The sequence below is a fragment of the Anas platyrhynchos genome, chromosome 13 (assembly GCF_047663525.1).
Source record: "Anas platyrhynchos isolate ZD024472 breed Pekin duck chromosome 13, IASCAAS_PekinDuck_T2T, whole genome shotgun sequence".
NCBI lineage: Eukaryota > Metazoa > Chordata > Aves > Anseriformes > Anatidae > Anas > Anas platyrhynchos.
Genome location: NC_092599.1, coordinates 2,119,445 through 2,130,628, shown reverse-complemented (window position 1 = coordinate 2,130,628; position 11,184 = coordinate 2,119,445). Strand labels below are relative to the sequence as shown.

The 11,184-nt window shown below is 47.4% G+C and overlaps 1 long non-coding RNA gene across 1 annotated transcript in view; it reads right to left on the bottom strand.

Moving 5' to 3' along the window:
* Positions 1-263: 263 nt before the first annotated feature.
* Positions 264-11,184, bottom strand: part of LOC110352795 (uncharacterized) — a 91,813-nt gene continuing 80,892 nt past the window's right edge. The window contains exon 3 of the long non-coding RNA XR_011812639.1: positions 264-3,860. This is a non-coding gene — a long non-coding RNA (uncharacterized lncRNA). The remainder of the gene's footprint in view (positions 3,861-11,184) is intronic.

Genomic DNA, 11,184 nt, shown 5'->3' with positions numbered 1-11,184 from the left:
ACCTTGTGTCAATAAAGGCAAAGAACCTTCCTCTCTTCTGACACACTGAAAGCAGAGCATCTGCTCAAAGCTCCTACCTGGTGCTGTGCTTACATTTATCCAGTAGGCAAACAGCGGCCTGATAGCGTAGGTCAAATGATCAGCAGAAAAAATACAGGCTTTGAATACTTTGCCTACTGTAAATCATCAAAAAGCTACTCAATGATTCAAATCACATGCAAAACAACACTAGCATTTAGTAACAATTTGTTTTAATCCATATATATAGTGAAGTCTGCATAGAGACTGTCAACATTCAGTGGCAGAACTGGTATTAAAGGGTTAACGATATTTCAGATCTTGTCATCAAAAAGACCTAATATTTTCCAACACCTTGAAGCCCAACTGTTTCTTTACTTTCTTGTGCTGAACACACTTTTCCAGGACCCCACTGGCAGCAGGCAAGCTTCTCGTCCCTGCAGAACCCCCAGAGCACAGCCGCTAACTGCTGCCAGTGCCCAAGCAGACGCAGCCCCTCCATTCTCCTGGAACCACCTCCATCCTTCTTCCAAAAAGAGACAGGCAAGACCTCCAAGGTCTCATTTCCTCAGAGGAGAGATCCTTCATTTTCCTATTCCTTAATCTTCTGCGTGGGGAAAAATTGTTTACACATAAAATCATTTATCTTAATATTTTTCAAATAGTTCTGCGCAGTTGTTTTAACCTCTGCAGTGAATGAAAGCAAAAGCTGTCAGGAAATAAAAGGCCAAATAAATCCTCAACAACTCATCCAGAAGATAAAGTCTGGAAAACCTCCAGCTCCTCAATCAAGTGCATACCCCAACTGATTCAGTCCAGCTACATAGCTCCAGAAAGATTTCTTATCGTTTTATTTAAGCAGCTAATTGATCGATGGGGAGTGTGAGCATCTATTAGGAACAATCCAAAGTTCTCCTGGTGCAGAGCCTCAGCATCTGGTACCGGTGACTGCCTTTCCATTTAGGAGCAGTTGAGTCTTCCAAGCACAAAACAAAATGAGGCGCAGTGTGGATGAAAAGGAAGAAGTCAAGTTGCTGTTACAGGGCCAGGATGCCTCTTCTTATGAGCAATGGGTGACAATTCCCAAATGGATTAAATATAGGATGAAGCCAGGAACACTTTGTGAGCTGGAGATGTATTTATGGGAAGATTCCCCGATCCAGAGGGAGGAAGGAAAGAGACCTTCAGACCTCACAACCTGACAAACGCTAACACCGTCTTGGAAATACCCGAGCATTTGGGAAAGGCTGCTGCAAAGTCCTACACATGAGGTACAAGGAACTTCATAGCCAAAAGCAGTCACAGAGGGAGGACTGCAGGTGACAGCGAACAGGAGAACAAACCAAAAAGCCAACAGCACGAGTTCTCAGGAGGATGTTAGATTTCAGCAAGCCACAGCTACCCCTGCACACGCACCTTGATTTCCTCTGCAGTTTTGATCCCCCAAGCAAAAATATCTGAGCCAACCTGAACAGCTTTCTGTTAAAGAAAAGAAATCGAAACAAGCAACGGAGCAGAGAATGTGATTAGAAAGAAAGGCAAAGGAAAGGGAATGTATTTAGGTCGCAGACATCCCAGGGTGGTTGTGCTACCCATAGCTCAGGACTACGTGTGACAACATAAGGGAGCGATAGGCAGCGTTTGTTCTGGACATTAACAGCAACCTGAAGACCAGACTAATATCCAGTGATGGAAAATAGGGCCAGGAGGGCTGGGACGTTCTTGCCTGTCTTCCTGCACAGCAGCAAGCATCAGTGTCAGCTCCTGTTTCCTCTATTAAGTATAAATAAGTGGAGCTAAGCAAGGATTGCAGATTATTTTGTTCAGCAATTGCGTCCTTTGCTAAGCAGCTTCAGTCGTGCATTTTTTTAACGGCCACTAAATCTCATTTGAACTTTCCTAAGTTTTGCACTGTTCAGCCGTTATTAACACAAATTCACTGTGACAAACTCATGGTGAATGGGCTGCAGACTTCACGTGCAGCATGCCAACCACATCTGCTGCGAGTTAGACACCCAGCAAAATGTGAAATCGTGCTGCCACTGGAGCAGCGACAGCCTCTACCCTCATCCAGCACCTCGTTAGAATTAGCAGCAGTGCAATTAGCTCCTTACTCATACACAATTCGCACTGTGACAGAGAACAATTTTGCTCAAATAAAGATTTCAGCGTTTGACTTGCGAGTTGTACATGTCATGGGCACACAGCCGGCTGACTGATGAGATTCCTTCTGCTTTAATTGCGATTCTGCCCTGGAAGATGGTGTTCCTCCATGCAAAATAGCAATAAATCACAGGCGTGCTGCTGTCGTGCGAGGCAGGAGTGCGTCCCCCAAAGAGCTCCCTTCAGACAGGGCTGCAAACAAACAAGGGCAAAGCCAAACCAGAAACCAGCATCCAAGACAAAGCCAAATTGTACCTCACAAAATATTTATGTAACAAAACGATCACAAAGATTAATTGGATTAATTTCTAACAATATCCTTTCTGTACATTTAAACATAAAGATATGAAGGAGGAGATAACAGACACCCCAGGTAATGAGGGGTGGCTGCTTATTGTCCAAAGTCCCTCCTAATCCTTGTGCAGCCCTCTGCCTTCTGAAGGCTGCTCCCTGCCCTCCATCAGTGCCTGCATCGGGACTGACCGCTGCAGAGGCCACGATGCTGGATGGGACACAGCCCTGCTCGCACCGCAGCCCACTGCCCCATTCCTGCTCATGTGCCTGTCCCACACACGGCCCCAAAGCTGCAGGGCCCTGTGCAGGAGGAGCACGACACCTCACATGGCGCTGCAGAAGACACAGTTTGGGTATTATCAAGTCTAATTCAATCCACAGCTTGGACAAGACGAAGTGGTGAAAGGGGACGGACACACTGGCAGACAACCAGACGTACTGGTATCTCTGCACATGCAATGATCAACATGTAAAACCCTACAATCCTAAAGGACAGCTCCCCCTGTACCTACACGTGTCTGTGTGTGTGCACTATCACACACTAAGAACTCAAAACGGTGCTGCTGGTTCTATACGAGCTCTCTGCATGATATTTTTATCGTATTTTCTACTGAGTAACACATAAAAATCATGAAAAGAGCTAAACCTTATATACTGAGCTGACATTTAAAAAAAAAGCCAGAATGCATAAATATCATTAAGCCGCAGTGCCCTAGGTACAAAATGACTTTTTATGAAAAAAATCCATTATAATTACACAGGAAAATAGGGAACAAAAATGAGCCTACCCTGGAACCGAGACACGTAATAGACGGGATCTTGCCTAACTGAAAATCACAGCAGCAATTAGCAATTAACATCTCCTGGAGACAAATGATTGGTAAAGCCCCAAGCTGACGGGAGTTATAAAGTTTCATTATACCTCTTACAAGACATTTAACTACACTGTAAATTAGAAACGTTTTCATCCCTATAAAGGTACAAGTGAAAAAAAAAGTAAATATAAATAAAAAATGACTGTACAGAAGTTCCTGCTGGATGCCAGTGTCGGGAATGCTTACACGAGGGAATTAGAAGAGCCTCATGGCTCTGGAAATGAAGTTTAAGCTTGGTTTTAAATACACACACTGTACTTTTCAAGTGAGTGAGGAATGAAGCCAGTGCATTTTGACCGTGATGGATCTTCAAGTAAAATTTCCAAGACAGATTTGCAATTTGGTGGATTTCTTGCCTTTATAAGAGTCAGGACAATCACTCACTCACCTCGCAGCCAGGCAGCAGTGCTCTGGTGCCGAGCCCACAGCTGCAGCAGCAATTCAAGGGCCCCCGACGCCTGATGAGCCTGCAGCTCCTTCTGCAAAGCTGCCCACTGGTCCAGCCGCAACCTCGACAAATCAAGGAAACGTCATCTCAGAGATACAGGAAAAAACACTCACTAGAGGCTACGTTAATGCCAGCAAACCAGTCTCTGTCTGCAACGGCCTTTGTCCACAGAGCTCCAAAGAAAAGGAAATAATTTCACCACCTGTGTGGGAGCAGAGCCACCCAGAGCTCCTGCTGCCGCAGCACATCGCACACCCGGGCTGCTCGGTCCCACGCGGGCAGTGCCCCATCCCACCTCCTGGGGCACGGGATGCTTCTTACCTCAACCGTACAACCGAGAAAAGAAAACCCATTCTGGTTGTGGCAACTAAAGACGTGAACGCTATGAGAAAGTGAATTAAAAAGATGCCAGATGGCAAATAACTTCTGACTCCCTAACAGCGAGCAGAAAGGAGGAGCCACCTCTGAAGGTGATGCTGGCTGGCACAGCTGGGTGGGGTTCTGCTCCCCCCAGCAGCACAGGCAGGGACCGGCTGCCCCGAACCCTGGACATCTACCCCCAGAACCCATGGCTGTGTCCTGCAGTGCTGCCAGAACTGGCTTTGTACTTCAGCCCATTAATTATCCTGGGGCAGCTGAGGGGCTGGCCACGCTGACCTAAAAACCCCCCAGATTATGAGTGCGCACTATGGGAATTACTTCCAAAAAGGGATAATAAAGGCTTCACAAATGAAATAAAATCTTATCCTCCTGCTATATCATGGTTTTAGTCCATGCGTTACAAACTACCGCTGAATGCTTTTTATTTTTATTTTGGTATTTTGCTCTTACAGTATAGGTGATTGCATCATAATGTAAAAAAATCACTCGAATTGCTGTTTTTCTGACATGGCGCCACACAACCTGCAGAGCCGTTTTTGGAAACTGGTTGCAGCATGACCGAAAACACACCCTGAGCGCTGTTGTGATTGTGAACTTGCAGAACCAAGTTTTTTGAACCAAGGGATGTTTTTCATCAGCCTCCAGAGCTATCCAAGCTGTATCAGATTAAAAAAAAAAAAAATACAACCAATGTGAGGCATGCCAAAGCCCCAACCTGTTCATTCTTACACTAATTTGGGGAATGTGTCATGATAAAACAACCCTGTGATCAAAGCAAAATGGTTCTGGCTTATGAGAACTAGAAAGCATGCATTGGAGAAGCAACAAGGACACACGGAGATGCCCCACAGCCCCTGCATGCAGGCTGCTGGGCCTGGAGCCACCGGTGTCCGTGATGTCCCGGGCACGGGACCGGAGTTCAGCATTTACTGGGCAAGTTCTTGTGCCTGCCACGCCTGGGTGGGCCCAGACACCAGTGACTGTCCCATAGGAGCACTCCTACACCTGGCTGCTTCCAGTCCTGCAGACGGGGTTGTTCCTGGGGGCGTCCTGCCCCAAACCGGTCACTCGATGCACTACTTTCACACAGGGGCTTCAGTACCTGGGGCTGCCCCCAGGCTTCAGGCAGAAAACACAGCCCTGAGTGTGCCAGCACGGAGGAGGAGGGAAGCTAGAGTGGAAATCAAATCGATGCTCGCTGTAAAAAACTCAGGGGGGCGGATTTACAGCCTTTATCTCGTTCTCAGAGCTAACAGTGCCATTCAGGTCAGGCAGGCTCATACCAGGTTATTATTACGGCTCCACAGAAGTTGAGATAAAAGCTTTAAGCTCTTCCATAAAGAAGGCAGCACAATGCAGGGCACAAACAGCTGACGCCAGGCATTACAGTCCCAGCTCTCCCTCGGTGTAACTGCAGTAACGTGCAGACAGAGCCTGTCGTGTGGTGGCTGAGGACAAACCCACAGCGTGGCACGTGTGGGGACGGGGACACGGCCCAGGCTGGGAACCCACGGGGCCTGCAAGACATTCCTGCTCTGCTCGCACCAGGGCTGAGCTACCTGCGAGGCCATTGGCTCCACAGCCTCAGGCCTGAGGTCACTTACTGCAAATTCATTGTCTCGGGAAATTTGGCTACAGAAAGAGCCTGCAGTGACAGCCAGCAGAGCACATCACACAGGAGCCACGGATGCTTTTTGGGCACTTAACACCAAAACCAAACCGGGCCAGAGAGCACTCTGTGTAGCAAATAGCAGCAGGGGCTGTGCTGCATCTGTAAGAGAAATCCCTGACTGCTGTTATGTAAGCTCCACTTGGCTGCTGGAAGGAGCTCCTGTCCGGCAGCAGAGCTCAGCCGGGCTCCACACTTTAAGGAATAACAAAAAATACAAGCTGGAAGTCACAACCAAAACTTGGGTGGTTACGGTGCCTGATCCCTCCAGCAGGGAGGCACAAGCAGCCCGGCACAAGCCCTGCTGGAAGCGCAGCCCTGGCCGGTGCCTGGCCAGCCCAGCTGTACGAGGAGGGTCGCATCCGAAAACACTCTGCAGAGCCCAGACAGAGAGAAGTGAACAGGAGGGAGGCAATGATGCTGCCTGTGTCAACGCAAAGAGGAGTACAAAACGTCAGAGGTCTGCTGCAAGCGGTAAGTGCTGAACAAACCTCTCCCATCTCCAGGGCTTGTGACAGTCCCGGCGTGTACTCGGCCAGGAGGAGCTCCATTCCTCCCTCCTGTACAGGAGAGGAGCTCCCGCAGGAGGGTCTCTGCAGAAGCCAGTTGTTGCTGGAGATGCAGGTGACAACGGTTTGGGGGGGCTTGGGGCTGGGTTTCGGGTTTTGTTTTGTTTTCCTCTGAAGGCAGAGAAAGAAAAACAGCAAGCGAAATGGGGTGCAATTTACTGCTTTTTTACTTGGCTGCTCTTGGGACAATACAATAAAAGCCTGCTGCTCTCTGCAGTCAACTTGACACATTTTCAATCTCCTCTGGATCAGTTTTGAGCATCTAAATGAAACTTTATCCTAAATGGGAAATAGCACTGGCTTAGCTCAAACACATTTTTATTTATTCTCGGGAGTGGGGGTTGGTACAGGAAAAATATTTTCAGGACAACCCAGGCTGGTACGGTGGCATCCAGTAACCTGTGGCTGTAGGGAACTGTCTCCAGGCTGCAGGCAATTGCAATTACTGACTCACTTCAATTAAAAGACAGCGAACCTAGCAGTGCTCTGCCTCCTGCAGCCCCCAGTACTGCCTGCACAAGGTGACAAGCACCTGAACTTGCGTGGGACACTTTGTACGATCTTACTTTTGAAGAAGTCACGGCAAAGTGACACCTGCTTCTGCTTTGTTCTCGCAATCAGCGTCTGATGCACGCACTGCTACGTTTGTTGAAATGTGGTTGACTCAAACAGACACCAACCAAAGCCAATTGCTTTCCCTTCAGGCATTAATTATCGGTGCATCTTGCCTGTTTTCCTGCACTCTTTGCATTCTCTGACGTTTCATCTCTTCCCTTGATTGGGAGCAACCAGCCTATAAATAGAATTTTTTTGGCAGTAATTGGGAATAAAAGTGACTAGCGCAGACCGTAATCATTTGGAAAATTTAGCCTCAAACTGAGTAATTGTACTGGTTTGGGATGCCTGATATACTCCCTTGATGCCTCTAAAGGTTGTTCTCCGCTTAATGAGTCTTTGTTGCTTGAAGGGAAGAAAAAAAAAAGCATTGTGTGGCTTCCTAACCAAGAAGCAAAACTTTGCACAAAACTGCGGAGCCTGGAGGGCGCTGAGCAGGGCTGGGCCATGAGGCAGGGCTCGAGGCGGGCTGCTTGTAGGGAGCGCCCTGCAGAGCAGTCTGCAAAGCAGCCACCCTCAGAGGGGCTCAGCAGGGCATGAACAGTAAGATAAGGGACCGTAATAATCGGCTGCAAGGTAAAGCAGGGGAAACAAGCATCTGAGGAGACACGGCTAACCTCAGCAACGCAGCGTTTCAAAACGTTTATGTTGACCCTCTAGAAGCAGCCCCAGTCACTAAATTCATTTCTTGCAGAATGCTGCAAGAACTAGAAGGGCCATAAGTTAAATCTCCCAGAAGATGGGCCCTGGGCATGGCACCTGGATTGAAAACGACCCAGAAACCCACCTGGAGCATTTTACTGGATGGGTCCCAGGCACCTCAGACCTATTTAGCAAACTCACACTGATCCGTGCATGCACAGTAGCCTCTCCCTTACTTTTTTTTTCCCCTCTTTCTTTTAAATACAGCAGCCTTACATGGCACAGCCTGCTTTTGAAGCCCATCTCCTCACAAATACGTAGCTATAAACTTCAAGGCTGAAGCCTGTAATAACAAACACATTTCTTTTGGAACAGGCTGAAAAACTCACCGCCAGAAGATGCTGGGATGATTACAGAGCTCCTGGAGGGTTTTCTTTGCTTATTTTTCTTTCCTCACCAGCAACATGCAGCAAAGAAAGAGGAAAGATGAAACGGGGAAAAAAAAGTAGGTGCAGAAAGTGAACAGATATATGAGAAAAGCAGAAAAGGAATAGAAAAGGTTAAAGAACTAACTTGGACTCAATCAGCTTAAAAGAGAGACCAGAGAGCATAATCTGTGCAATTTAGTAAAATATGGGGAAGAGAGGAGAGCACACAGGTCACATTTACTGACTGAGTCCTTCTGTGCTGCCCAAAAGCATTGGAAAACTGCAAGCTTAGTTGAGATAGGAGGGAGCAAACGCCTGTGAACAGGCAGACAGGCAGCAGTCAAACCTCAGTCAGGAGAGGCAGCATTTCCATTTCACAGTTTGCCTCCATAAAAAGCCACAGGGACAAGGGAGACCATCAGAACAGTTGTTTGCCAACACCTTCTAAAAGAAATCCTTCAATAGCTAGGTAATTTAAAACCTTGCCTTCCATTCTCAAGGCCAGTTCAGGGCCCCAGGTTCCCAAAACCACTGGCAGGGTGCTGGCGAGTCGCTTGGATCCTTCTGCCTGAAGTAGCATCAGCTCTAATAAACGCTCACCAGAAGCATGCTGGAAACCTTCTGCAAAGAAAACAAATTTCCACGGACGAGGAAAATCCCTTTCCAGACCAAGCAATCAAGTCGTGTTCATGCAAACTAATCGCTGATAGTCTATCTTTTCAAGTCCCACTACATTTTGCATTTTGGGGCGTGCAGCATTGCTGCTTTGGCACTAAACAGGATTATCTCTCTCTTTCAAGCCCCATTTGAAGACAAAGTGGTGACTAATCCTGGAAAAACAGGGGTTTGTTAAATTGTTTTTTAAAAGGATAAATACAACAGCAAAATCTATCAGGACTTCAGTATGTCACCTCCTCCTTCAGCTCCCATCTGTACGGGAGTTATTACGGGCATTGCTCTTTGGGAACAAAGGCCTTACAGCTAGTGCTTTCTTAGGCCAGCGAAGCAATAACCCACGCAGGGAAAAAAAGCGCAAATCCCAGCACATGCTGGCCTCAATTTTTTCCAGACATTTTGAAGTCAGAGGTAGCACTGCAGAAATCATCGAGGCCGACCCCAGCAGAAGCCCCTCTGCAGCAGCCAAGGAACCCTTCTGAACTGGGCTGCTCTCAGCAGGCATTTCTTGGGGCTTTTGCAGGGTTTTGCACCAGTTTGCTCCTGACCCCTCTGCAACGAGCCACTGCCCAGCTCCCTGCACATGAAAACCACCAGGACACAGCCTCTGTATCACACCCCAGCGCCCTGGGAGAAGCCCCCGCAGCGGGGATTTCGGGAGCCAGGCTGCACGGCCACCCACTGCCCTCCCCATCTGCACGGGCACAGCCTGGTAGGATCCCAAGCACGAAGCGCCTGTGCAAGTTTGTGTCTCAGCAAGGAGCTCGAGGCTTTAATTAAGCTGCAACAAAAGGGAAATGTTTGCAGCTTTCGCCCGTTGTGCCAGGAAAACAAAGGGTTTGTGCTTGCTAACCTGTGGAAACAGCCGCAGCTCCCGGCAGCTTTCACAGACTGCAGTAAGGGAAAGGGAAAATAAAGTGGAAAAGCTCAGGCGCCTGAGATTTCACTTATATGTTTTGAAGAAACAGCCTAGCCATATTTTTAGCAACACCTCTATGAAACCCCATACATAGACCCAAATTCGGATGATGATGATGTACGGCTTCACTTCTGTGTCAGCTTCCTGCCAGGTTTAACATCCAAATTCGTGATAAACTCTGACTACTCATCAGTTCTCCTGAACCAGCCGAGCTGAGCGATGGCATTTCTCGCAGCCCTGCAGAATACATATTTTGCCCGGATCGCTGTACCAAATTGCATTGTTTTGAATAATTTCCCTGACATTCCTGTGCTAAAGAAAACGCCGTTAGTAAATTATAGAAGTTGCGTGAAGAATAATAGCTCAGCAAAGCCCAGTGTGAGATAAATTAAACCTACAGCTTCACAAAATTCATTAAAAGCTACCTGTAATGATATCCCCACGAACCATCACTCAGAGATGCTGAGCAGGATCCCTGCCAGAAGTCAAGTCACCCTTATCTCAAGCACTTAATGCTACGGCTCGGAGTAAGACTCGGGCTTTGGAAAGATGCCAGCAACTCTGCTGGGACTACTGGTTTTGTGAGGCTGCTGGAATCCAAAATGAGCAGGAAAATCAAATCCCAACTTCTACAGAAAAGGAACATTTTGCTTTCCTTCTGCGGAAGGCACCTGCGTGCTGTCTCACTGTCCCCAGAGGGCCCGTCCCGTCTGGGTCCCATCCGCAGTTCATTTTTTGCCCCCCTCCCCAGGTAAGCGAGTAGCCCACCCTCCTCTCGTCCTCACATTAAGGATACAGCTACATGAGCATTTTGTATGTTTGCACATTAGCAAGGGCTGATGCTTTCTCTCTCCTTCAGCCTCCAAATTCTTTAATATTTCAGATCTTTGCACATTACTTTATACCTCAGAGACATGACCTCGCATCACGGTGCAATCATTTTACTAAATCTGTTGGCTTTCCTAACTCTGTTTTGCATATCCTTAGCGCTTTATTATTCCACACAGGGTTCTACAGCCAAGAAATGTATGAATTAAATAACATCCACGACAGAGAGTTATGAAATGAAGGCATGTCATCCTCAGACGTTCATACTAGCAATACAAACAACAGGGAGGAAGAAGTCGAGGTGTTTATGTTGGAAATTTAGACCTCCTGGGCTCCAAAATCCAAGATGCTCTCTACCCTTAGCTTATGTTGGAGGGAGAGCTCTGGAAATAATCTGTCTGCTCTGAGAAACTGAAGCATTTTGGTCTTCGAGTGCCATTTGTTATGCTAAGCCCTGGAGAAATTGAAAGTTGGCTGAAAGAAGGTGGGTAAAATGTACAAATGTATTCACTGCTGAAATTGTCTCCGAAATTCTCGCTCAAATTCTCTATTTTACTGCAAACACTATTAGGAGCAGCCTAATAACTTCCTGCTACTTTTCAACTGATCACTAAGGCTTTGGGTCTTATTTAAAGCTCAGGAATAGGAGGCAAAAAGGCA